The 27,049-nt window shown below is 45.7% G+C and overlaps 1 long non-coding RNA gene across 1 annotated transcript; it reads left to right on the top strand.

Annotated features, from left to right (window-relative positions):
- Nucleotides 1–461: 461 nt before the first annotated feature.
- LOC142774192 (uncharacterized) lies at nt 462–6,213 on the top strand. Its single transcript, XR_012886354.1, has 2 exons — nt 462–695; nt 5,950–6,213. It is a non-coding gene; the product is annotated as an uncharacterized LOC142774192 (long non-coding RNA).
- The last annotated feature ends 20,836 nt before the right edge of the window (nt 6,214–27,049 follow it).

Genomic DNA, 27,049 nt, shown 5'->3' with positions numbered 1-27,049 from the left:
GGTGGTCTAGTGGCTAAGGTACTCGGCTGCTGACCCGCAGGTCGCGTGATCAATTCCCGGCTGCGGCTACTGCATTTCCGATGGAGGCGGAAATGTTGTAGGGCCGTGTACTCAGATTTGGGTGCACGTTAAAGAACCCCAGGTTGTCGAAATTTCCGGAGCCCTCCACTACGGCCTCTCTCATAATAATATGGTGGTTTTGGGACGTTAAACCCCACATATCAATGAGCCCTGCAGTTTAGGAACTTCTAGTGTATTCTGAGCCTGACCTGCAATCATCCGTCGATTTAGCTTTTGTTCATCTACATACGCCGCACGCAGATTTCACCGATAAGACGGCGACGAACGATATCGTGACGTAATGGCGTGACCATATTTGTCTGCAACAACGCATGCGCAGCATCGCTGTTAGTGTTACACGCGGGCGTCGGGATTTCATTTTTTCATTGGCGGCGCGTCACGCTGTGTGCGTTTTGTAGACGGCAGTTCTTCGGCACCTTGGGTGGCTGGACGCGATGTTCAGGCGGAGGGCGTGCGATAGTATTAGTATGAGCCGCGTTTCACCTTTTCTTGGCAGTTCTGGGGGACTTGGCAGTTCCGGGGGACTTCACCTGGACTTCTCGGGCTCCGTACACGAAACCGCGTCACCTGGAATTTATCGAGGGCCACTGCGAACTTCGGCGTCAAAGGAATCGGTGAGCCCCCCCCCCACCCCCCCCCCCCCCCCCAATTTGACAGGCCGGCGAGGCGTGTTCAGGGAACATGACCCGCTATAGTTTCCCAGTTCAACCGAAGTTTAAGCCAGGTTGCTTCGAACTTCAGTGAGCTCGTTCGTTGAACCATGCCCCCAATCTGGGTCTATGTATACTCCCCGCGACAAAAGCGCAAGTGCAACTTTCAGGCTAAGCTTACAATTAGGCAGGTACTAGATAGGTTTGTCAGCGCTGTGGGCAATGGAGTGGACCCGACGACCAGGAATGCCAGTCTAGCTTCCGTAGCCGTGATTTCGTGCCGGCCTTTTCGTTGTGCGTAAACATCTTTTTGGCGGGTCAAAATACGGCCACTTATTGAATTTTCCCGATTCAACCGAAATTTAAGCCAGGTGTGTCTTTGAACTTTAGTGAGCTGGTTCGTTGTACCATGCCGCCAATCTGAGCCCATAGTCCCCGTGAGAAAGGCGCGAGTACACTGCAGCTTCCAGGCTAAGCTTACAATTAGGCATGTACTAGATAGGTTTGTCAGCGCTGTGGGCAAGGGAGTGGACCTGACGACCAGAAATGTCCGTCTAGCTTCCGTAACCGTGATTTCGTGCCCATATTTTTGTGATGGGTAAATATCTAGTTCATGGGCCGCAATACGGCTAGTGCCGATGTTTTCCTCGCCAGCTTGTTGCCGCACTTCAAGAAACTGGCAACGTCTGCCGAAATTTCAAGCACTTTAGGTCTGCACGACACGTCGAGTCAGAGAGCAGCTGCGGGCGCAGCACCCCTAAACTGGTCACTCGGGCTTCGCGTGTTTTTTTTTTTGCTTTTTTGTCGTGCTACACCTTGCTCTTTTCTTTTTTTAGCTTCTATTTTGTTCATAGACCAACCGTTGCTTCACACTAAAGAGTGATTAGTGAGATGGCGTTTATTTATTACGCGGGCTTTCACCGTCTAACAAGTTTCGCTTTCGTTCCAGGAGCGATGATCGACGGGCCTACTGACGCGCCTCGCGCTACTATTTTTCATTTCATTTCATTTATTTTACCCTCAATCGCACATAGCTTTACAGAGGGGAGTGGGGTACAAGAAAATAATAAACTATGAACAAGAGAAACATAGTGGCATCAAAATGATAAAGATTACAAGGCATGTAAATTTGATGTTAGGCAATACACTGGATGTATGTGTACTTCGGCGTATTTTGCGCACTATCGCCGACGAAGCCTTTGTGGTGGACGTGCTGGCATTGCAACGATCGAGTAAGCATGAATCCGCTACTTCCATGAGTAGAACAGATGCATACATTAAATGTGAAGGGTCGCCTTGCTGTGCAAGTTTTGTTAATCACAGCCATCGTTCTCTGGGCTTGTCGAAAGATGTATAGGGGTGCCTAAAGGGTGCCACCACCAGTAGCAACCGTAGTGACTTAACTGGCATCCCATTTGTTGCGTTGATACTGAGCTATCAGTCGGGCTGTGCAGTTACTGTTGCCGTGCTAGGCACATTTATTTTGTTGATAGCATTTATGCGTGGGGGCTTGGTCTTATCATATCGACATACGCCGACCTATATGTCACTCACGTCGGGCCTGAGTGAATAGTGATATTAATGCGATAGCATTAAAGAGCTCGTTTCGCAGAAATTCTGGCGTCGGCATCATTGTTTGTGAACGAAAAAATTTTTTTCATTACTGAAAAACCGAGAAACATGCCAAATAAATTAACAATTCCGTGGCAAGCGTTGGTTCTACCACACAGCCATGCATCTGCTTGTGAATACAGTGAAAATAACTTTCTCTGCCTCGAAATGCAGTGAAAGCAACTTTCATTCTGTACAAATACGCGCGTCCTGTATACATGCTTTGCAATACAAAAAAAATATTGCCGTAGTAATGCGTGGCACAAGCCTACTGGCGTGAGCGAAATTGTGCGGAATACGAGGTGGCGTTGCAGAAGGCATCGACGCGCCGTCTGGCAACAAGGCGCCTGCTGCGTCGCGCATGCGCGTGGCGTCGTATCGGTTGTGCCATATAGCTTCTCACCACAATACCTAGGGGGAAATGTAGCGCCACCGTCTATGCGAATTTTCGGGAGCGCTGGGTATGACGGTATATGTCTGCAAGGCTTGTGTTGGTTGATGTTGAACGAGGCTTTGGCTCAAAAGTGAATGCGTCTGCGCAAATAATGCTTCACTAAAACGAAAAGTTTACAAGCCAATCTCATTCACACGTAATGTGTTCTGAAATAAATGTCCACTAACCTTGACGGCACAACCAAACGGCGAAAAAAAAAAAGGACGAACTAAAGTGACAGAGGGAATTCACGCTCGCTTTGTCATCTCTCATCTGCCTGCCAAGTTTAGCTGCTGTTGGTTACTTCTTAGGCTCCGTAAAATTGTACATCGACGCAGAAGGTTGCAGTGTTAAATAAAACACATTTCTGGGCACTGACAAAAAATAAATAGCTCGTCAGGTGCTCTTTTAGTAAGAAGTAAACCGTTTTAACGTGAAGCCAGACGAGTCTTCGGAGTTTACTAATCCGTGTCAAGTATGAAGCTCACATATAGTATTCCCTTGCATGCAGCAGCTCACCAGCGCCAGAATTCCCTCTAGGTAATTTTGTGAGACTCTATGGACTGTCCCCTCATGTGACATTGACGCGTGGATGGCACTCGCAGCCAAAGAGACAAGGCGCCGCTTTCTTTGCGCCATCGTATCTTCAAGTGAATCGGTGCAGTTCCTTTCTTTTTTTTTTTTACGCAGTGGCTGCGATGGGGCCGGTTCCAGCGCCGGGCTTGCGTCATTTGTACTGGTTGATAAGCATAAGTGTCGCTAGCATGGCAATAGCTGATGAAGCTGAACACACAAAGTTCTCAGCTCAGTTTACTTTTGTCGGTTTAGGTTAAGTTGAACTTTAATGAGCCTATTTAAGTCAAAGTAACTGTAGCCTAATCTTATCAAATCTAATTGCGTGCTATTACCAAATAGAATAAGGCGTAAGCTATTTAGGCCAAGTCCAGCTTTCTGTTTGTTTGTTTTTTCAAGAGCGAAGCTCTTTAAGCCGTCGTCGTTCGTCCGCGATGTATGTAGCAGTAGTGTATTAGTTGTAGTAGTTGGTAGCCACCTCTCGCTTAGGCCTTGGAATGTCCGCTGAATGGATATGATGAAAAGATGCGAGACAGTGGTACTTGGAGTATTCACAAGATGGACGGATGGGTGGACGGACGCACGCACGGACAGACAGACAAGCAGACGGACAGATGCATGGACACGAGGATGGGTGTACACGAGGACGAGAAGTCCGAAGCTCCCATATCCAGGCATTACCATGCCTCCAGTAGCCCACTAGCGCCAGATTTCCCTCTAGGTAATTTTGTGAGACTCTTATGGACTGCCCCCTCACGGGATTCTCTGACGTGGTTATCGCGCTCGCAGCCAAAACATCTGCGTCTCGCTTTCTTTGCTCTATCAAATTTTTAAGTGAATTCGTGCACCTTTTTAACATAGTGGGTGCGGCGGGCTGGTTCCAGCACCGGGCTTGCGTCATTTATACTGGCTGATAAGCATAAGTGTATACCTAGCACCACCACATCTGATGAAGCCAAGCACACAAAATTAAGTATTCTCAGCTCAGCTTAACTTTTGTTTGGTAAGACCATGGAGTTTCATACAGTAGTACCTAAAGAGAAATTCGGCACTGCGATCCTGTATCTCCATGAGAATTATGGGAAGTATAGTCTTCGGATTGGACAGGGTTAGCTAGCAAATTGTCTACAGACATTTTTTCTACAGTTTCAGTTTCGTTCTTTGTGCATCGCGTGTAGCGAGGTTCGGTGAAAAGGGCTGAAGAAGCACCTTTGTTGTTCGAACAGGTTGAAGATCACCAGATCTCGTGATTTACTGTGACGTTAGTGCTAACGAGTCGTATTTGACAGGTCAACGAAGCCTCGTCCACTCACCGCTGCGCTTAGATGGAGCGTCTCGGGCCAGTGCAGGATATTGCCACGAGTTCATGTTTTTCACGAGCGTATCTTGCCTAAACTCGTTTTAAATCGACTGCAAAGCAAGGATGAAGGTAAGTAAACGCACCGTCACGCTCCGCTGACTTGACAACAAAACTAGAGGTGCGTTGGGAGCGCAACACTTGAACAGACGCACCATAGCATTGCGGAAGATGAAATATTCAGTTTTTTATTACTTAATACTGTACTGTAATTCCTACAAATGAATAATGCACACTATTGAGAGAAAAACAAGCGTGTTTGTTTTCAAGTATTGTAAAAAATACTTCATTAAATCTTGATGCCAAATTCGGAACACAAATGCAGAGCAATGCATACCCTCATGGTAGAATTCACCCAGGTTTTTTTTCTTTTTTGGTCTGGTAACGAGAAATTTCTGCACTAAAGCTTCCGGACAAATAAATGAAGCAAATTTTGATAATTCTTAGGCTCATATAACTGTTTTACACTCGCTAAAGAAGCGTCACGAATCTCAAGAACGTAATGCATTCGAAGCGAATCCGAAGCCTATAGTTTCCATAATTCTCATGGGTGTACAAGCGCCGTTGATGAAGCCCGCTTAGACACTAGCGTCGGATTCCCCTCTAGGTATTATTGTATGAAACTCAATTTGTAAGGGTAAGTTAAACTCAAATGAGCCTAGTTCAGGCAAAGTAACTGTAGCCTAATCTTATCAAGCCTAATTGCGTGGTATTGCCTGATAAGACGTAAATTTAATTAGGCAAAGTGCAGCTGACTGTTTTTTAGGAGCGAAGCTCCTTATGCCGTGGGTCGTGGGTCCGCGATGTATGTAGTAGTAGTAGTAGTAGTAGTAGTAGCCGTCGTCGTAGTAGTAGGTAGCCACCTCTCGTTTAGTCTTTGGTATGTCCGCTGGATGACGGTAGCCCCGCTGCGGTGGTCTAGTGGCTAAGGTACTCGGCTGCTGACCCGCAGGTCGCGGGATCGAATCGCGGCTGTGGCGGCTGCATTTTCGATGGAAGCGGAAATATTGTAGGCCCGTGTGCTCATATTCGGGTGCAGGTTAAAGAACATCAGGGGGTCGAAATTTCCGGATCCCACCATTACGGTGTCTCTCATAATCATATGGTGGTTTTGGATGTTAAACCCCACATATCAGTCAACCAATCAACGGATGACGGTACTTTTATATAATGAGCATATGATGAAAAGGTGTGAGATGGTGGTACTTGGAGTATTCACTAGATGGGCGGACCCATGCACGCAGGCACGGACGGACAGACAAAAGCAGATGGATGGATGGACGGATGGACGGAGATGAATGGACGCACAGATGGACGCACGGACGGGCGCACGGACGCGCTGATGGACGTACGCGCGGACGGACGCACCGAAGAAACAATGAATGGACAGCCGGAAGCGCAGACAGACTTGCGGACACTTCGCCCCACTCATCACCATTTAGTCCGTGGATACGCTGGGATTTTTTTTATAAGCACAATAAATGCACCCAGATGGGACGTGAAATGTACACGTATGGCCATGTCTAAGCATAGTTGATCATGCTATCATATCATTTGCCCAAAGCGAAACTAGCCCGAACAAGGCGAATTTTACCGCGACCAATTTTTCTAACTGGACTTCCCCAGGAGGCCAGATAAGCTAAACCCTGGCAGATACTAGATGTTACATCTTACCTACTCTATACTAATAAGGATAATTTGTCTAGTGTTTGTGAAGATAAGTATTAAATATGGCTGATGAATTAACCTGATATGCAATCAGACACCCAAGATCCTGCAATTTCACGTTACCTAATTAGGATAATTATCCATATTAAAGCTGCTTAGGCAGCGCCAAGGTAAGCATACTGAAATCTGGCTAAGCATGGTTGATCATGGCACCATCAAATTAATTTGACTATATATCGGTGCAATTAGGTGGCTTCCTAATAAACACACCTAAGGTAATGGAAGTCTACTTTGAGCTCAGCGAATTTAAGTAGATAAACATACCCAGTCTTGTGTCCCTGTGATCGAGCATCCTGTAATATCCTAGTTTTATTTTTTTGAAGATATGCATCAAAATATCTAAATTACGAGATTGGCAGACCTGGAAATAATGACCCTAGGACACGCCTTCACCTTTAGCGCCAAGCAACTTGCATCGATAAAGGCAAGTGGAACTGTCAAAACTTAATCTTGTGCGCTTGTATTATTCAGATATTGCGATGCTAGTTACGCCTAATTATGCTAATCAACCGGTATACATAACGATGCGAGCCCGACGCTAGAACCGGTCCCATCGCAGCTGCTACGTAAAAAAGAAAACGCAAATTTGAAAGAACAAAGACAGTGACAACCAGTTGTCGTTCTGGTTACGAGCACCGTATCTGCGTCGAAGAGTCATGAAAGGCCAACCGATACGAGGGGACGCGCATGCGCACCGCAGCAGGCATCTCGTCGCCACATAGCGCGTCGATGCCTTCGGCCACGCGATCCCGTGGTCTGTGCACTTTTGCTCACGCCTGTACATTGCCATCCGGCGTGACAACATGGGACGATCATAATGAAGTCATTCTCTAAAGCCAGTCACCAACTTCAAAAGCCACACACGATACTGCACCCTTAAGGCAATGTTGTGGGTGCAGAGCAAGTTCGAAAAATTGCATACACTGTTGTTTGAAGTACTCACAAGGAACAGAATATCGCGTTCAATTCGTAAGGGCAGAGCTTAAGGGTCCCCCAATTTTTCAGGGGCTAAGCTCCGTAAGCCGTGGGGCTGTGCATGCGTGTCTTTCTGCATAGTTGACCACGTAGTTCTATGACTCACTCAGCAGGTGCGTAGGGATGGACGCACAGATGGACGGATGGATGCACGCACTGATGGACGCACTGACTGACCGACGCATGGACGGACGCACTGACTGACCGACGCATGGACGGACGCACTGACTGACCGACGCATGGACGGACGCACTGACTGACCGATGCATGGATGGACGCATTGACTGACCAACGCACGCACGGACGGACGGACGGACGCCCAGGCGAAACGGTGGATGGACGGACAGACAACCAGGTGAGACGGTGCACGGACGGACAGACTCCCAGGCGGAACGGTGGACGGGCGGAGGTTCACAGTTTACCAATAAAACCCTCGGCAGCTTCACCCCACACATTCCCATTTTCACTCCGTGTATATGCTGTAATATTTCTTTTATTGAGTTTGAGTCCGAGTGAGTCTTGTGAAAGGAAGCTCGCAAGTACTACGGCCCAGAAAAATTTCAGTAAGCCCGAGTTACTGACCGGCGCAACAGCTTTGCCTCGTGTAGAACATGACGTTCGCATATGATATGACAAAGTGGTGGTTGCTGGAAGTCTTGGTCGTACATAGCCGGGCTCTTTGGGGCTTAAATTGTACTTAATAAATGTAGATGATCCTTAGGCTTAACCTTTTGGAGTTCAATGCGGTAGTGATATACTGTCCCTAATGTGTACTTCAGATACTTTATTGCATCGAATCCTTTCGAGCTTGCTGTGCACTCACTTGGTGACCTTAAGGAAATGGCATTTTGTCGCGTGGGTGACCGGCTTTAAACCACGAAATCGTAATAATCACGTGTTCTGACTCACGATGGAAATGCACGCTTGTACAACACATCATTACTGCAAGACTATGTTGTGTTTGCAAGCATGTGTATAGGAAGCGTGTGTTTGTAAGGTATGGAAGTTATTTTCGCTGCATTTCCACGCAAATGAAGTTATTTTCATTGTACACACAAGCAAGCGTGTGGCTGTGTTGTACTACACCCGCTTGTGACGCAAACGACCCGTGTTCGATCTCTAATCGTACCCAAATTTTATCAATTACTTTGTGCATCTTTCTTGATTTCTCGGTCACGCGCTAGATAACTTTTCGCTCACAAGCAACGACACCGACGCCGAAGTTTGTGCAAAACGAGCTTTTTAATGCTATCGCGTTAATATTCTTCTACAAACTAGTTTTGATATATAACGTGCAGGCGCAATACTAATATTTTGCTGAATTGCTTTAAACCACGCACCGGGTAGTTGACTGTGACGCCGCCCCTTTCAGACAATTGGCAACAAGTTTTAAAACTTCGTACAACGTTAGACTTTGTTCATTCACAGCTGTGCTGAAACACCCAGGCTTTTCATGACACTCGGACGCAGTGGTTTGGCAGCTCTGGTGTTACGCCAATCAGCATTAGAACGAAGGCCCCAGTGGGTGCATTTAGGTGGGAGTCGAATGCAGACCCCTTTGCGGTTGTAAATTCAGGTCTGCATTAACAACTTTGTGTCCAACATGCTTGTAGTCTTGCCGTACTTTTGGAAAATGGAATCTTAAATTTTAATTTCTCATTGTTACTTAAGAGACATGTCAATGCGGTTTTGCAAGGACGTCTGGACCATGGACTGCCTGACGGAGAAGCTTGCATAGGCGCACCGCCAGCGATCCAGCAAGGACCGATGAAACTGACTTCCCTGCAGCAAGTTCCGTTAATAGCTCCAACGTGGCAGGTGAGACAACGATGGACTAGCAAGGGTGCAGCACGATCATAATATATTACCACTCGCCATAGTTTCCTATAGCACTGCCAAATTTCCTAGCATCAGAGGTACGTTTGTGTAGTAATTTATAGGAGCACTGACACGCAATTGTGTGCATTGTTTGCATTTTTGTTGTTGTTGCTGTTGTTGTTGCAATGGGTACCTTATGATCCTCTTGAAAACCTCATTTGCGCGAGTGCAGGATGGTTATTTATTTAAATCTGCTTCTAGAGAGCCCGGTCGCATGTTCCATTTCAGAGAGCGCAGAGTTAGGCAGGAGCAGTTCCGGTGGCAAAGTAAACTCTGCTGACCACGTGACCACGCAGAAGTGACGTACGCGGCACGTGTGTGCACGAGAGCGGGCACTGCACTGAGAGCAAGCACTGCCAGCACACGCAAAGCCGCAGGCACGGAGGAAGAAATAGCAGGTAGCGCAAGGCGTGTACCAGCAAGGCGTGTGCCAGCCATCGTCGTTGGCCAACCAGCCAGCGCTGGTTGCTGGCTCACGCCTGGTGTGTGTGCTGGCGCGCGCCTGGTGTGCTGGTTGCTGGCACATGCCAACCATCCTCGGTATGTAGATCCATATACATTGTTATCGCGTTGACGTCGGTGCAGCGAGAGGCTCCGCATCTCGCCGCGTCGCCGGTCATGCACTTTAAATTTGATTTTCTAGTATATGTCCTATAGGCTACATTTGCTCTTGATATTCCGTTGATGCCGTGTATGTCTCCACATAAGTCTATGTCGAACGTGTCTCTCCTTCGAAACTTTGTGTTTCTGCTCCCTTGATCAAGTGCTTCTAGCGTGAAGTTGTTCAAGGAGTTTTTGATTATGCTCCGGCTGCTCATTGACGTAGTGCACCATTACACTGTCCCTTCGTGAGATGCATTACTATTGTCTGTCTATAAACGCCTAATATACGCAATACAGTGCTAAGGTCACGGAGCCCAAACTAAAGGTAAGAGGAAGTGTTAAATTTCTACATTTCTACAAATGAAGTGTTAAATATATACATTTTCCTTCGTAAACTACATTCAACAACACTCCAATAATGAGCGGTAATTATCTGCGAGCAATGACCATTTCTGAAAAGTTTCTGCCGAAACTCCACACGTCAAACGTCTTGATAAGCACTGTCCTGTCTACGCCAAAACATTAGCATGTAGCAAAACATTTCAACTACAAGTGATATAAAAGAACTCTAGTAAACAAGTTAAGAATGCGTATTTTACTATTAGTTTGAAGTTCGTGGCCGTTTCTCTGCCAGTGGTGCACAGAAATGGTGCTCGAAAGTCTACAAATGAGGGAGACGTGTCTCAAGGTGTTGCAGTGTGCGCTCGAAACGCCTGGAATATGTTGTGGGCTGTAGAACAGGCGCGTCACGTCTTGCCATGAACGACAGGTGGCTGTACTTTCAGTGGCGAAGCTCCCTAAAGCGGCACCCGTTCGTCCCTCGTCGCAGTCGTAGTGCGTAACCAGTCTTACGCTTTACCTGCAAGGTGGGGCCGGTGGGAGATCTCTCCTGTGCGTTGTTGAACAATAAAAAATTCGTAGCGTGTGCGTCAACTAAAAGCCCAATTCTCCTGTCTCTCATTCCCAATTAGCAGCCATTGGCATGTACGTTGAGCACTATCTGACAAGAAAGGGTTGCTAGGTTATACTCGCTGGGCGTAACCTCCTTGGTTTTAGAAAGGTTTAGCGAGCGTTGGGCCGCAGTGCCATGAATAGAGTGACTAGTATGTACCGTGAAATTGAGGTGGTTAAAGGTGGGAAGTAGACACGAAGCGCAAACCGTAAGAAAGTGTGCGTGTGTCACCTCTCGTTTAGTCCTTGGAATGTCCGCTGGATGGCGGTTTTTCTATATGCGGAATATATGATGAAAAGATGCGAGATGGTGGTACTTGGTGTATTGACTACATGGACGAGCGGACACACAGACAGGTGTATGGACGGACGGACGCATGGACGGACGCAGGGACGGACGCACGCCAGTACGGGCGGATGGATGCACGGATGGTCACACATACAGACGCATATATGATGTAGAGATGCGAGATGGTAGTACTTGGTGTGTTGACTAGATGGGCGAACAGACGTACAGACAGATGCATGGACAGACGCACGGATGGCTGCACGGACGCATGGACAGACGCAGGGGTGGATGCATGGACGAACGTAGGGACGGACGCACGAGTGGACGTGTGGACACACGAAAAGACGGACGTACGAATGGTAACACCGACGGACGCACGGATGGTCACACAGACGGATAGATGGAAGCAAGAACGAATGGACGGTTGGATGCTTCGCACCCCTCTCCACCCTCTCCATCATTCAACCCGTGCATATGCTGCCATTTTTTTATCTGCCGCTGCTGCACGCAAGGCGCATGCAATCCCACAAGCTCCACCAGAGATAAAGCACATGAAAGGCCGTCTCTCAGTTGACGGCGTTTCTTCTGCGTGTTGGAACCAACTGCGTTCTCTTAATGGAACATTGCTCTGAGATCTGCAGAGACTATCTATGTGTACATCTACGTTGAGTTACGAGAATGATGTTAACAGAAGGAGACAAACAACCACACTTTCCACTCTGGCCATTGGCGAGGAATGCACCCACATACACATACACCAAGGCTAACCCAAGTGCTTCTTGAAAACAGTGCAACAATAGGAGGACGACGATGAAAGGAACAATGCCTGTCACGTTGTCTCTTCGTCCTCATGTTGTGGCTCCGTTTTCAAGATGGAATAACAACCTACGTGCCCAAATTTCCGTTCTCCTTCACTCAGGAGTGCACATCAAAGATGTTACACATACACAAATGCGACTTAAAAAAGTTCAAGAAAATATATACAGTATGCAGCAGAAAAGTAAAACGATCGGGTAGCACCCCCTACTATTCCCCTCAAAAAACTTTCCTTGTGGGCGAATTTTTCGAAACAAATTTTTGGTTTGCTTTCGAAACAAAGGTTTCGAGTACTTGTCATGTCGACCTATTTTATGACGAGTGCGATTTCCTTGTGAAAAACCGCTTGTCAATAAGCTGAGTGTTTAACTGGAACGCGTTGCGTGTTGTTAGGCTAGTTGTTTCATGCCGAAGAAAGGTTAAGGACTCAACATTTCTTTTTCCACTTCTTTATATCGTCCACGTGGGTTGCGTGTCTTTGCCTTAACTCCTAGTATGGTGTGCGCATTCTGAAAACTTTCTAGAATGCATTCTTAGTAATTGTCTCTCCCAGTTACCTATTCTTGTAAAATAGCGCACCGCGGTGGTCTAGTGGCTAAGTTACTTGGCTGCTGACCCCCAGGTCACAGGATCGAATCCCGGATTTCGGCGACTGCATTTTCGATGAAAGCGGAAATGCTGTAGGCCAGTGTGCTCAGATTTGGGTGCACGTTCAAGAACCCCAGGAGGTCGAAATTTCCGGAGCCCTGCATTTCGGCGTCTCTCACAATCATATGGCGGTACTATGGTTTTGTGACTGTAAACCCCACATATCGATAAATACTTCTACATAGCGCTCAAGAAGTACTTCTACATAGCGCGACAAGTTTGTGCATTGCTTAGCCCTATTTTCTAGTGCTCGGTCTGTGCCATGTTGGTGAGATTTATATGCAACCACTTGCATCAGTCAACACTACTAGGCATGTTGGAACAGTAAATTTTAAGTTCAAAGCGAATTTGGAGCAAATGGCGACTTAGTCGTATGATTTCGAATTGAATTTGTATAGTATATTTTGCATATTGTAAAGAAAAAAAAGCAAACCTGTCATGACGCTACTAACCTCCGAAATATTGTGCGAACAAAACTTGTGTACAAATCTCATTCTTTTTGAACCTTTGAAGGGAAGTGGAAGCGAATTTTTTGAGGTGAAGCAACTTTGAATAGTGGCAGCATTTGACTCTCCCTATATTGCAAGTGTTGACCTGCAAAACGTGTGCGCGATTTCAATTTGCTATGTTTGGGTCATATAAGCCGGTAATGAGGTCTCAAACGTAGAAAATGATGAATAAATCTTGAAAGGGGCCTTCGCCGCAGTCTTGATTCATCCTGGATAAGTGTAATCTCGTAATGGCACCTCAATACTGCAGTGAAACAACCATCAGAGGGATACACGTGGTTTATGTCGATTCTTTTGTTTCGAGTTCTTCGAAGTGACCAATAATTGAAATCCTTGTCGTAGCGAATTCGAATACTGTCACATTCGTTTGAATATTCCAGGTGCTATACTATTTGCACATGCCTAAATGGTATATGTAGTAAGCAGATTCGTAATGGCATGATGCAGTTATCTCGCAGTTGTACATACCAGCTACGTATAATAAATTTTCTGGTTTCTTCAATACAGGAGCGCTGTACATCGATCTATCCACATGAAGGCGGCTTGCTTCCAACTGGTGAATCTTCGCACCTGTCGCATGCTAGGGACAACATCATTGGTCTCTGCAAGTCTTCCAGCCCCTCCTTCATGGAAGACGACGTTTCCCAGGTGGCACTGTTTCAAAGCCCTTCTAGTGCCCACTGCGTATTATAGACTTTTCCTCGAAGATCTAGAATTTCTCGCGTAAGCACATTGGCATTGAGTAACAAGAGTAAAGTGCTCACGGAATAAAGTGAAACGATTCAGGGCTAAGTAATACTGCAGTTTCCGGTCTTCAGTTCGTGTCATGTTGGCCTAGTTTCGACACAAACACTTGCGTCAGTCAACGCTGCCTTTGGAAGTTTAGTTCATAGCGACATAACATGGTTATCTCAGGCAGTTGTGTATGCTGTACCTGCTAGTTCGAGTTTAAATAAAGCAGCTTAGTAGAGATAAAAATCTAAGGCATTGCATTCACGTTACGTTAGTTACGTTTAATAAGATGCCCTATACTTCTCTTGGCATCTTAGTCTGTTAGTTCTAGTTGATATTGTATTTAACTGTCATGAGTGGAGTGCGCGTTTGAAGTGCACGCCTTTGAAAAGGCGTGCACTTCAAAAAATGAAACGAAAGGGAAGACATGACAGAGTGCACGTGCAATGCTACGACGACGACGACGAGGACAGCGGCGGTGCAGGCGTCGCATCCACGAGGACGCGTGGTACCACGTGAGCAAAATAAAACATAATAAATTTGCAGCAACCACGAAGTGTCCGTGTAACCAACCAGGACGGGACGATTGGGCCGGCGTTCAAGCAAGAGAGGAAGCCCGGGCAAAGAAGAGCAGGGAGTTCGAAGAGGATGTGGGCGCGGGAATGTTGTCATCGTACCGGGTGCTGAAGATGGGCCATCGGGTGTCGGACCCGAGCCTCGAAGACTTCAACAGGCCGGGGCCTCCTGCCGTCGCGTTCCCGCTCGATAAGGCCATGACCATCGGGTCCTGAACTGCACAGCACAGGGCCCGTGGACTTCGATGCTGACAAGCGAGCTACAGCCCTCGCGCTACGGGCGCAAGCTGTGCGCCCAGCTGCCTGGTCAGGTTCTTCTGACTTCACGATGCGTCGCCAGCCAACAGCGTTCACTCCTCACCAACCACCCCGCGTCCTAAAGCCGGAGCCACCGCATTCCGGTTGGCTCATCATCGCTGAACCTCAACGTGTTGGTTAGACTACCCTGATATCTTAACCTACTGCACCGCTCACCCGCATTCGGACATGTTATTTGAATGCCTTGAACTTACTTGTTTGTTAATATAGAATTTTCTTACCGCGTTCATTGAACTTTTATTAAGTGCTTCAGTTTTGTGGGGATTATCTTCGCTTTGCTTTAATTGAAATTTTGTAACGAGAGTCATAGAACTTGCTTTTGTAAGTTCTAAGAATCTCGGAGGCTCAGCCTTGGAGAGTTCTTACTAATATTAAAAAAAACCTGAATTACACTAACAAAGAAAATTGTCACTCCAATCAAGTTGACTGCAGCTGTCCAAAATTAGTGCATATACGGATCACCGTTATCTTTTTAGTCAAGCGAAGGAAAGATGGAAGTTGACAGAACGCTTCTATTATAAACATTGCCTCGGCTTTCTGGCAATCGTGTTTAGCAGTCTATGGTACTACCATGCTCAATGTATTACACCGCTGTAATTAGTAATGTAATACTGATTGCACACTGGCCCTTGTAGCTCACGTTTTCAGTCTGTTATCTGCTCCGAATTACTCCAAAAAATCCTCCCTTGCAATTTGAGGTAGCATCTGTAATTGTGTTCACGATGTCATGTGGTGGAGTTTCAGAATTGGCGTTAGCAAGATATTGTGCCATCTGCGAACGAGTGTATCGGTAAACCAGGTGAAGTGTGCCACGCATTATGATGACGTTTAGTTTCTGGCTTTCCAACCTTCTGTCTGGCGGATGCAAAGAAGCTCTCGGGTCCTGCGAGATCGACCCCCCTATTTTGCTTCCCAAACATGCTTGGTGGCCTGCAAACACTCAGGCAAGTACGTTTTTTTTTTCTGGTGACTGCTTTCGCAGGGTATGTGTTAACACATGGGCAAGTGTTGGTGAACGCCCCGCCGTGGTGGTCTAGTGGCTAAGGTACTCGGCTGCTGACCCGCAGGTCGCGGGTTCAAATCCCGGCTGTGGCGGCTGCATTTCCGATGGAGGCGGAAATGTCGTAGGCCCGTGTGCTCAGATTTGGGCGCACGTTAAAGAACCCCAGGTGGTCGAAATTTCCGGAGTCCTCCACTACGGCGTCTCTCATAATCATATGGTGGTTTTGGGACGTTAAACCCCACAAATCAATCAAATCAATCAAGTGTCGATGAACGTTCACATAACGCAATATACTATTTTGTAACGACAGGCATGATCACCTCTTGAAATAGTCTCAGCAGATCGTGCACACCCTCATCAGTCCCAAGAATGCCCCAATAAAAAAAGCTTTTGCAAAACTGTGTTATTTGACTTTCTGCACTTAAAAACAAACGCATAGAAATTATGAATCCAGAAAATTGAACGGTTGTCTGAACATGTGATCGTACTCATTTGCGTACTCCTGATCTTTTGAAGTCTCAGAGTTTGAGTTCAACAAAAAAACATCGGACCGAAAACTTTCAGCATGATCTTCAGGCCGTCCACAGTTAAAGGAGTGTCATTCACGCTACAAATAAGCAAAAAAAAAAGCTTTCACTTATGAACGCAGCCGAGTGCTCGTGCCCCAGGTGAAAATGGTTCCCATTTCCAGCTGGGGTTATGGAGCCTGGAAATCTTTCCAGGCTGGAAATTCTAGCTGGAAATGAAAAATATTGCCAGCCCGGAAAACTTTCCAGGTTCCATAACCCAGCTTGGAATGTAATGATTTCCAGCCTGGGAAATTTTCAGGTTCAATAATTCAGCAGGGAATGGAAATAAATCCCGCTGGGAATAAGAACGGGTCCAGCCTGGAAAAATTTCCAGCTTCCATATAGCAGCTGGGAATGGAAATATTCCCAGCTGGGAACGGAAACAATCTAAGCAGAAAATGGCTTGTTGCAAGCCCTGAAAAAAATTTCCCGGATTTTCACCTCACTGCTATTGCATACGTATTAGCACCTAGTTCCTCGGGACCTGGTCATCCAGATCACTGAACTCAGAGAAAATGGTTTTGAAACTCGAAATAGTTTTTGAACGCTTGTAGCAAGTGCTGGAACATACCTCCACATGTGGAATGAGTTGCTTACATCCTTGTACACCACCTGAAAAATATATTCAAGCATAGTGAGCGCGTATAAAAACCATAATGACATACAATACGCCATTCTAGCAAAAGTTCACTTCAACACGCATTAACATCAATACAGCTTTGCAAAGCAGTACGATACACCTTTATCATACACCCAAAACAAAAGCAGCGTGTAAAGCTAAGGTCTTTGTTCCTGGGTCCCCGCGCAGCGTGTTGGGGGTATCCAGGCAGAGTAAGCTTCACCACTGGGGTGACGCGTCACAGCCCCTCGAAGCCCGCCTGTACCCTGTTTAGCTACCGGTGGGTGGCCGGCCGGCACTGGGGATCGAACCCCGCACCTCCCGTAGCTGAAGCGGACGCGTACGTGCAATGCCACAGCTACGGTAAGCTAAGGTCTTTGTTAGGAAATATGATGAGTATTGTGGTTTGAATGGCAACATTTATTTTTATTGACTTTAAACTACTCTGTAACTAACGCCAGCAGTTAAATATGTGTGCATTAATTATTTCTCGTTCATTCAAAGACCCATACACGTCATTGGCAAAAGCTTTGAACGGCACAGGGATATGGTGAGTATTTTTGCCCAAACCGACCTGTAATACATTTCGCTCGTATAGAAACATTGCATACAAGCATTCGGGGCAAATGTGCACTTATACTTAAGATATATAGGTGCACAACTTGCCTACTAATGGTAAAATCACAGTTGACATAATCCATGCCCCACGATCGGCGCTCAATCCACATCGCACGCACCATCATCCACCAACATCCATCATCCACCACCATTCATCCCTCATCCACCACCATTCATTCCTCATTCATCCTTTCGTCATCCATTCATCCTTTCATCATCCATTCATCCTTTCATCATTCATTCATCCATCCTTTCATCATTCATTCATCCATCCTTTCATCATCCATTCATCGTCATCCATCCATCCATAATTTATCCATCATCCATCATCATCCATCATCGTCATGACTACGGCCACTGCAGGGCAAAGGCCTTTCTCGTGTCCCGCCAATCAACCCGGTCTTGTACTTTCCGTTGCCACATTATATCCGCAAACTTTTTAATCTCATCGGCCCACCTAATTTTCTGTCTCCCCTTTGTGCGTTTTCCTTCTCTGGGCATCGCACACAGTACAGCAGTAAAAAAATCACTCGAACACACCGTCATCACTCGCAACACTTTCCAGAGATAAATTTCACACAACCGCTTCACGGGTATTCCCCAAGGTAAATCGCTATATTAGCGCACACCAAACGCGCACACGTGCAACTTGCTCCACGAGTTTATTCCTTCCTCTATGCTCCGAGACTAGCCGCCATTTGTACGAAACTGCGGTCATGCTGTGGTGGCTAATGATTTATTCAATGGACTGGATCATTGTCGTGGATGCTATCTTTAAAAATGTTACTTTTCTTAAGTAGTAGGCTATTGTTTAAAAATGGCGTTAGGAAGCACTGAGAAATGATACTGCAGTAGTGCTACCAGTGCTACTGAGATGTCAACAAAAACCACGACAGCGCATCGTTTTTCGTGGTTTGTGGCTGCGGCATCGGAGTGGTCATTCTATCAAAGCTTTCAAATATTAGTTCGTGGCAGTCAATGGTGAATTTAGAGGTAGTGCTCCATTTCACAAGGAAGAAACTGGTATTGTTTCAACACTAGCTCCAGGCACAGTGGATTATTTAGTAACATAGCAAGCACCTGGTTCAACGTTTACTGTTGTTACATTGTGCAACGCCGTGTTTGCGGGGTGCACGACTCTAAGGCAAAATAAAAGAACGTTCTGCCCCAGCCCTATATTTAATTCTCAGCTGTACAGGGTGCCTAAAATCTCAGACCAGTGTGCCGTATGATCTTGGTCGTCGGCAGGATGTTATTGGAGAGGGGGGGTGCACTTGCAAACTCGTGTTGCACGACTGCTGGGGGAGGGGGAGAGCGCTAGTGTAGCTTGGGTGGGGGGCAAATGTTGGTGTCTATTGGGGGGGGGCAGTGCCCCTTTCCCACCCCCCTGCCAACACCCATGCATGCATGTGTTCGATATTCTGAGTGATCCTCAAATGCACAGCCTGCATTACCGCAAGGACACTTTTCATAGCGTCTAGGAAGAAACGCTTGAATTTTGGTATTCGATTTGTAACGCGTGAGACTTTAGGTAGCAAAAATCTGGAAAAAAAAAACTCGCGTTACATTCGAGTAAACGCGCTAAACACTTGAGCTATTGCTTGTATGCCATTTTTTTCTGTGGCTCGAATTTCTTTTGTGAAAAAAGCCCTATCAAACAGGAAGATTTCATGTTAATCGAGCAAATTATTTCCAAACTGAAGATGGAAAATTTTTCTTCTGGAGATATAACTTCCAAACTGGGACTGGAAAACTGCAAACAGGAAATGGAAATTATTCCAGGCTGTAAAGCCATTTCCAGCTTGACGCTTTCCAGTCCAAGTTCGGAAGTTATGTTTGCAGCCAGGTGTGGCTTTCCAGTCGGGAATCATTTCCATTTTCAGCCTGGAAATACCATTCCCAGCATAGCATGGGATGGGGTTAATTCCCATCCGGAAATTGCATTTCCCTTCGGGAATGGGAAATTCCCCGCGTGAATAGCAGTTTCCAGCTGAAATTCAGGCTGGAAACTCAATTTCCAGCTGGGAATTCACATCACATTTTCATGTGGGAGCTCCAGAGATATGCGTTTGAACGCGCGCCTTGGAGGTTGGCATGAACTCTGATCACGTTCGCTCTTCAATTAGGTTTAACGTGGCAACCGCCTGGTGCATCTTCAAAGTCTGTATGCATTCCCTGCATCTATCTCTCAACAGCTCGAAACTTTTATACATACGTTTAAACTTGTCAAGTTAAGGGGCCCTGGAACACTTTTTTGAGTAACCGTGGAATTCACTGGAAAGCGTATTACCTCATAAATATAACGCCGTAAAAAATTTTCAAGAATCCGTCCAGTACAAGCGGAGGTACAAAGATTTGTCACACGCTGCAATTACATTCTATCCTCTCTCGTCCTCACGAAAGCGCTAAAAGCTGAGCAGGGAGGGATGAGATCGGAGGGGCAAACAAAAAACGTCACTCGCGCCTCGTGACCTTCAGCATTTTTTTCTTCTTTTTTCTTCGAAAACGCGGCTTCTCAGCGCAGTCGCGCGCGCACATGGGACAAGCGACGGCCTCTCACGGCGACCTCTGTAACAACCGAGCGCGCCATGTTCAAATCAGCCAATGGCTGGTAGATATGCTTACTGGGCTAAATTCCGTGGTTTGTCGAGATAAGAGAAAGCTATTTTTAGCTGACTTTGGTAATTGTGATTTCCAGGCCGCGTGCTGCGCTATATTTGGTTCGGGTGTTGTCGGGAGCCTCTACTACCGATTGGCAGCGTTTTCTGACCATGCACAAAAAGGGTTGCAGGGCCCCTTTAAAAGAGTCGTGTTACCGTACCCTCCATCCTTTCAGTTCTCTTTAGACTGCAAATGTACCGGTATGTTTGGAGCATTTACGTAGGGAAGAGTGCCAAGATGCCATGGCTTGCTGCTTTTTCGAGTAACTGAATACGCTGCACCAAAGCAGACATGTACAATAGCTGGACATATTAAAGATAGCTCCACTGCAGACCGCCACATGCTCACGGGACAAAAAACTCCACCATGTAGCCGTTGTTTTTGCTATCATGGTATTGTGTAAGTAACAAAAGCTATCACCTGCTGAAATGTAGCTCTTCCTCTCCTCAGCCGGAATTTTGCTTTGTCTTGTTGTATCCCCCCCAAACATGTTCCTCCGTGACCTTGCCAAGTGAATATAACAGTCATTTAAGCAAAAGTAAACAAAGTGCGTGATATTTCCTCATGTGTAGTCTAAGACAATCAGTGGATGAAATAAATGAGTATGTGGTCGAAAAATCACCCATTTTATTGGTGAGATATGAAACAGCAACCTTCAAGTAACACCTGTGTGGCTTTTCCTTGCAAACTGTGATGATGGGCACCCCCCTGTCCTCCATGTTTAATCTCTCTATATCATTACATCTAGGAGTGTTGGCCCGCCCCACTTGTAGTGAAGGTGGCGAGTGTCAAACTTTTCACCAGAGGGTGGCACGGGACCTTTGTTCGAGACTGCTGCTGAACAATAAACCCCCGTGTGGTAGCCTAAAGTATTCGCACTGTCCGCGGCCTATAGGTGGCGCGCAAAGTTAACCAACATGGCGATCTGAAGGATGATAGCAGGAGAGTAGAAGGGCGTATAAGCGTATTGAGCTTGTTTTCACAAATGTAATCAGGCCAGGCCGCTTTAAAGATGTGGCATGCATCGAGTTCTATATCGAAATAGATTATAATTACATGCAAAACGAATGGTAAATGAGTAGCAATTAGCCAACCAATCATTTATGTGGTGGAAAAGATGAAACCTCGGCACAATTTACGAGCTCCGATTACCGCTTCATTCTCCGCTACACTGACCCGCTTGTGTCCGCAGATGTCGTATTGGTTTCCAATGAATAAATGTGGCGACGATACACACTATTTTAGGCTGCCATATTCCACTCTCTACGAATTAAACAGCGGCTTCCTTATTTTATGAGTGTGACCTGCTCATGCACTTGGTGTCTTGAAAGGCCACATGGGCAGGTTACAAAGATGAAATAGGTAGAAATGCACCATCTATGCCATACGCGATGTTTTGTCGCTCGCGAAAACAGATTGGGTCAAGCTGTAATGTTGTGAAGTAATATAGTCATCTCTAGATAATTGGAAACGTTTTTAAACTTGAATAATTTTGACCACGAGAATAAAAAGTTAGGACTTTTTTGATTTATCACCAGCACTAAGCTCGTGAAACACTGGTGTTGCCAATTTTGTAAAAAAGTTTTTGAAGTTTTCTTTGCAGGGAGACATGCTTATTGGGCAAATGTTTGGGCGGCTGGCTGAAATCGGGAAGCGCTCAGGCGATACTAACATATATAAGCTTATCTTACCTATATTACAACATGTAGGCCTTGACCAAGATGACTCCATAACATCGTGCGACTGATTTCTGAATGGTGCTCAGAACAAAAAAAAAGTTACACTGAAACGTGTATAAACGCAGCGCGCGCGCGTGAGTTTTATTTGTGCACATGTACAGTTCGTGCTTTTTTTTTTCACACCTCCTTGAAATGGCATACAATCAAGCCTATCGAAAGAAAGAGAAGCGACATTATTGACGGTGCCACGAGGTCTTTGAATTCATCTTACCGGTGGTTCCAAGGTTGGAGGCGAAAAGCTTGCCACGACCGTTTCGGCCCAGTTATTCACTTCTGCCTTAATCCGGTAGTCGGTTAGCCGGTTAGCGACAGGAGTGGCTCCCACACCTCGAGGGAGGAAACTAGTCGTATTGTTTTGGAAGCTGGCTGAAGGCAACCCAATATCGAAATTTGGTGATGCGAGAGAAACCCACCACCAAAGCATATTGAAGCGGCGCAGACTAGCCTACGAATTACCACACATCCGATCACCACGAAATTTACGCTGGTAGATTTCCTATGAAGAATGTGAATATTTTCGCTGCGAATCTGGTTTGCGTTCCGTGTCATGGTGTCTGTATGTTGGATATTGCCACCCATTCGTAAAAAAAAAGGGGGGGGGGGACTGACGAGAGTTCTCTGCCTGCATGGCAGGTGTTTCCAGGACCCGCACTAGCCACATGAAAGCGCTGCGTCGTCAGTTGATCCTCCTCGAGGCGTTTCTCTCTATCTACTGTGCGGCGCATCAGTCTACGGACAGTTAGAATAACTTATGTTGGGTGAGGCTCGCTGTGAACCAAAAAATTTTCAGAGACTCATCTGTTTGTTAGGCACTACCAAATAAATCAATTAGCTGAATGAAGGCGTGGGGTACATAGTCTTTAACTGTAGTCAAGTAATTGACTTCAATTGGGTGACTGAAAAATCCACCTCTTTCGGTGCATTTAAAACCCACAACTTTTGAATATTGCTTACAATATTCGACCAATTGCAGAATAAAATAAATCTCGCTCGGTTGTCTGTTTCTAGGCCAATGCAATAATTTGGCATTGTCAACTATTGTGTTTCAACCCGCCATAACCTTTCATTTCTATGCATGTTCTACAGATGTGCATCTGGAAAACATCTGATCGTGAAATCTTGGTGTTCTTACAGCTTTCCGGCCTCTGGCACCATCCAGTGGATGCAACGTCGAAACACGCATCGCCTTCCAAACCCAGCCTACGCCTCTTGGATGGCCCAGGCAATCCTCCAAATTCACCTGTCCAGCGGTTATGGCGTCATTGCGTCCACAAGGATGCGCCTCCTAGTCCCTGCCTCTTGCTTACCAAACCAGATTGCCTTCCACGTTTGACCTGTGCCTCCCGGATGGGCAAGGCAATACTACAGATACCCCTATCATGTGGACATGGTGTCTCTGATGTACACAAGTATTCGCATCTAGCTTGTCTTCTGAGGAATGCATCGTAAAAGAAAGCCCACTGCTGTGGTCTGTCGTTCGGTGTTCACTCCGTGTGAGGACTCTTTTGGGAATTGCTGTTCGTCATCACTCCGCCGATTCCTCCAGTGTATGAAGAGTGGGTCACAGACAGCATCCTGTGTTGCTTCCTTGAGACATGCCTGTGATCTCTGGGACCACCCTGGGCCATGCAGCGAATCTAGTGTTTTTACCGACTATGTCTAATATCATCATCAGTAACAGCAGCCTGACTATGTTCACTGCAGGACAGAGTCCTCTCCCATGTTGCTGCTGCCAAATTATACGCGCAAACTTCTTAAGCTCATCTGCCCACCTAACCTTCTGTCTGCCCCTCACACGCTTGCAGTCAGGTACCCATCAGTTATTTTTCCTTCACGCTACGTGCCCTGCCCATGACGATTTGTTCTTCTGAATTTCGACTGTGATCCTAAGCCCCATTTGTCCCCTCATCCACTCTGCTCTATTCTTGTTCCTTATAGGGTTACACCTATCGATATCCTTTTCATTGCTCACTGCGTCATCCTCAAGCTGAATCCTCTTGGTAAGTCTCCAGGTTTCTGCTCCATAGCTAAGTACCGGCAAGATGCAGCTGTATATACCTTCGTTTTGAGGGACAGTGGCAATTCACCTGTCATGATTTGAGAGTGCTTGCAAAATGTGCTCCACCCCATTTTTATTCTACTCGTCATTTCAATCTCATCGTTCGTCTCCGCGGTTATTACCTGTCTTAAGTAGACATAGTATTTTACAACTTCAAGTGCACTATTTTCTATCTCCAAGCGCTGCTCTCTTCTGAGGTCGTTGTACATTCGTTTCATTTTCTGCAGAATAATTTTAAGACCCACCTTTCTGCTCTCCTTGTCTGATTCCGTGATAATTTGTTGCAATTTGTCCCCTGAGTTAATAAGCAATGCAATGTCATCGGCGAAGCGTAGATCAAGGTACTGTCCATTAACTTTTATCCCTAACTGCCCATTCTACGCCTCTGAAAACCTCCTGTAAGCACGTGGTAAATAGCACTGGGGGGGCGGTGTCCCCCTGCTTTACAAGCTTCTCAATTGGTGTTCTGTTGATTACTTTATCAAGCGCTATGGTAGCAGTTGATCCCCTGTATATTTCTTCCAGGATGTTTATATATGCTTCGTCGACACCCTGATTCCGCTGTGTCTGCATGACTGCTGATATTTCTACTGAATCAAGCACCTTCTCGTAATCTATGAAGGCTATTTATAGTGGTTGGCTATATTCTGAGCATTTCTCTATTACCTGATTTATAGTACGAATGTGGTCGATTGTTTAGTAGCCTGTTAGAAATCCTGCTTGTTCCTTTGGTTGATTGAATTCTTATGTTTTCTTTACTCTGTTAGCAATTACCTTTGTAAATAGCTTGTATACTATGGAGAGCAAGCTGATCAGCCTGTAATTCTTCAAGTCCTTGTCACTTCCTTTTTTATGTATTAGGATGATGTTAGTATCCTTCCAAGATTCTGGTACTTTTCGCGTCAGGAGACACATTGTAAACAGGGTCGCTAGTTTTTCTAACACAATCTGTCCTCCATCTTTCACCATATCTGATGTTACTTGATCCTCCCCAGCAGCTTTGCCTCTTGGCATGCTCTCCAAGGCTTTTCTGACTTCTATCATTACTGGTGGGGTGTCAGTTAGGTTACTGGTAGTTCTTAGATTGAGTTCATGGTTGTATTGGCTACTCTACAGATCTCTGTAAAACGCCTCCGCTAACTTTACTATCCTAGTCATATTAGTAGTTACTTTGCCTTCCTTGTCCCTTAGTGCATACATCTGGTTTTTGCCTATCCCAAGTTTTTTTTCCTTCACTGCTTTGACGCTTCCTCCGTTCTTCAAAGCGTGTTCAATTCTCTCTATGCTGTACGTTCTTACGTCACATACCTTACGCTTATTAATCAATTTTTAAAGCTCTACCAACTCTATTATGTCTGTGGCACTTAAGGCTTGCATGCTTGACGCTTCTTAATGAGATTCTTCCTTTCCCGAGACAGCTTGCCAGTGTCCTGTCTAACTAGAGTACTAGCAACTTCTACTGCACATTCTGTAATGATACTCTTCAGATTATCATTCATGGCATCAATGTTCGTGCTGGTTTTTTTTCGATAAGATTTGAGTACCTGCTCTGAAGGGAGACTCTGAATTATTGTACTTTATCTCTCAGTACTAGTTCATTGATTGGCTTCTTGCGTATCAGTTTCTGTCGTTCCTTTTTCAAGTCTAGGGGAATTCGGGACCGTACCATTTTATGGTCTCTGCATGGTACCTTGCCAAGCACTTCCATATCCTGCACGATGCCGGGGTTTGCACTCAGTATAAAGTCTATTTCGTTTTTATTTTCGCCATTAGGGCTCCTTCATGTCCATTTACGGTTCCATCGCTTTCGGTAGGATGTATTCAAAATCGGTAAATTATTGCGTTCTGCAAATTCTACTAGTAGCTCTCCTCTGGCATTTCTAGTACCGATGCAATAATCTCCTACTGCCTGGTTCCCAGCCTGTTTCTTCCCTACTTTTGCATGGATGTCTCCCAACAGTATAGTGCACTGTTTTTACCTTACTCCATTCCAATAAATACTTATTCCATTCCAATAAATACTTATATTTGGTAACATAACTCATTTGTTTTCCTTAAATATATTACGAGAACATATGAAATTCTTCCAATGGCATATGGAACGTTTCTCTTATGATAGAGGCATCCGTTCACATTGTGCAATGTAGTGATATATCGACGATGGTTTGCATCAAGCTGCACGAAAAGCTTGTGAACTTGGAACAAATTCATCTATATATAAGACAAGAAAGTTTTATTCTGTGTGTGCGCGTGCGTTTGGCAACTCTTGGGCAACACTCTTTCATATCAGCCATACACGACTCAATACGGTGCTCCTTTCGTTTGGTCTTGAGGTTACTGTGCGCACCTTCTCAGCACATTCTTCGTACAATTAAGTAGTTCACCTTAACCATTTTAAAATTTCGGGTGCGAGCTCTAGATTCTTCACCTCTTCAGAATCCGTTTGCTTCGGACATCCCGGTTGGACGGCATTCGGAGCATCGGTACATGGTCCAATGTTAACACTTAGCCATGCGCTTGGGCTCCACGGCTTCATCCGAGTACGCGTTGTATCTTTCCCTTGTGTTTCTTCTGGTATATACTTTTAACTTGGCAATAATAATTGGATGCTTTGCCATGTCAGTTAGCATATAAGAACATAAATATACTAGAAAGCGCACAGCGACTGTAAGGGTAAGTGATTGTGAACCATATGCATGGCAAAAAACTTGCAGCGTGATAGGAGCCTGTTTCGAGTGTTTGACGCTTAACTTTCATTTTGTCTGTTCCTGCTATATTTTTCTGGTGTTGTAGGAAATATACACATGAGCCAGGCCATAATATGTAAAGTGTGGCAGCAACGCATGGTTCTTCACTCTGAGTCAAGACTTTTAGTCTTCAATTTCTAAAACGTTCATAGGTTGCACATGAAAATTGCCCATACCGGTAGACGACTGCAGTACAGCAGCCAGTCGCCTTGGTCACTAATGAAATAGTCCTGTTCATGCACATGGCAATGTTCTCCAATAGGTTAGGTCACCGGCCATTCATCTTTTGACGTCATTCTGTAGTTCA

This window comes from Rhipicephalus microplus, chromosome 10, assembly GCF_043290135.1.
Source record: "Rhipicephalus microplus isolate Deutch F79 chromosome 10, USDA_Rmic, whole genome shotgun sequence".
NCBI classification, from domain to species: Eukaryota; Metazoa; Arthropoda; class Arachnida; order Ixodida; family Ixodidae; genus Rhipicephalus; species Rhipicephalus microplus.
Note: the sequence above shows the minus strand (reverse complement) of the source record. Positions and strands in the feature narration are given on the sequence as shown.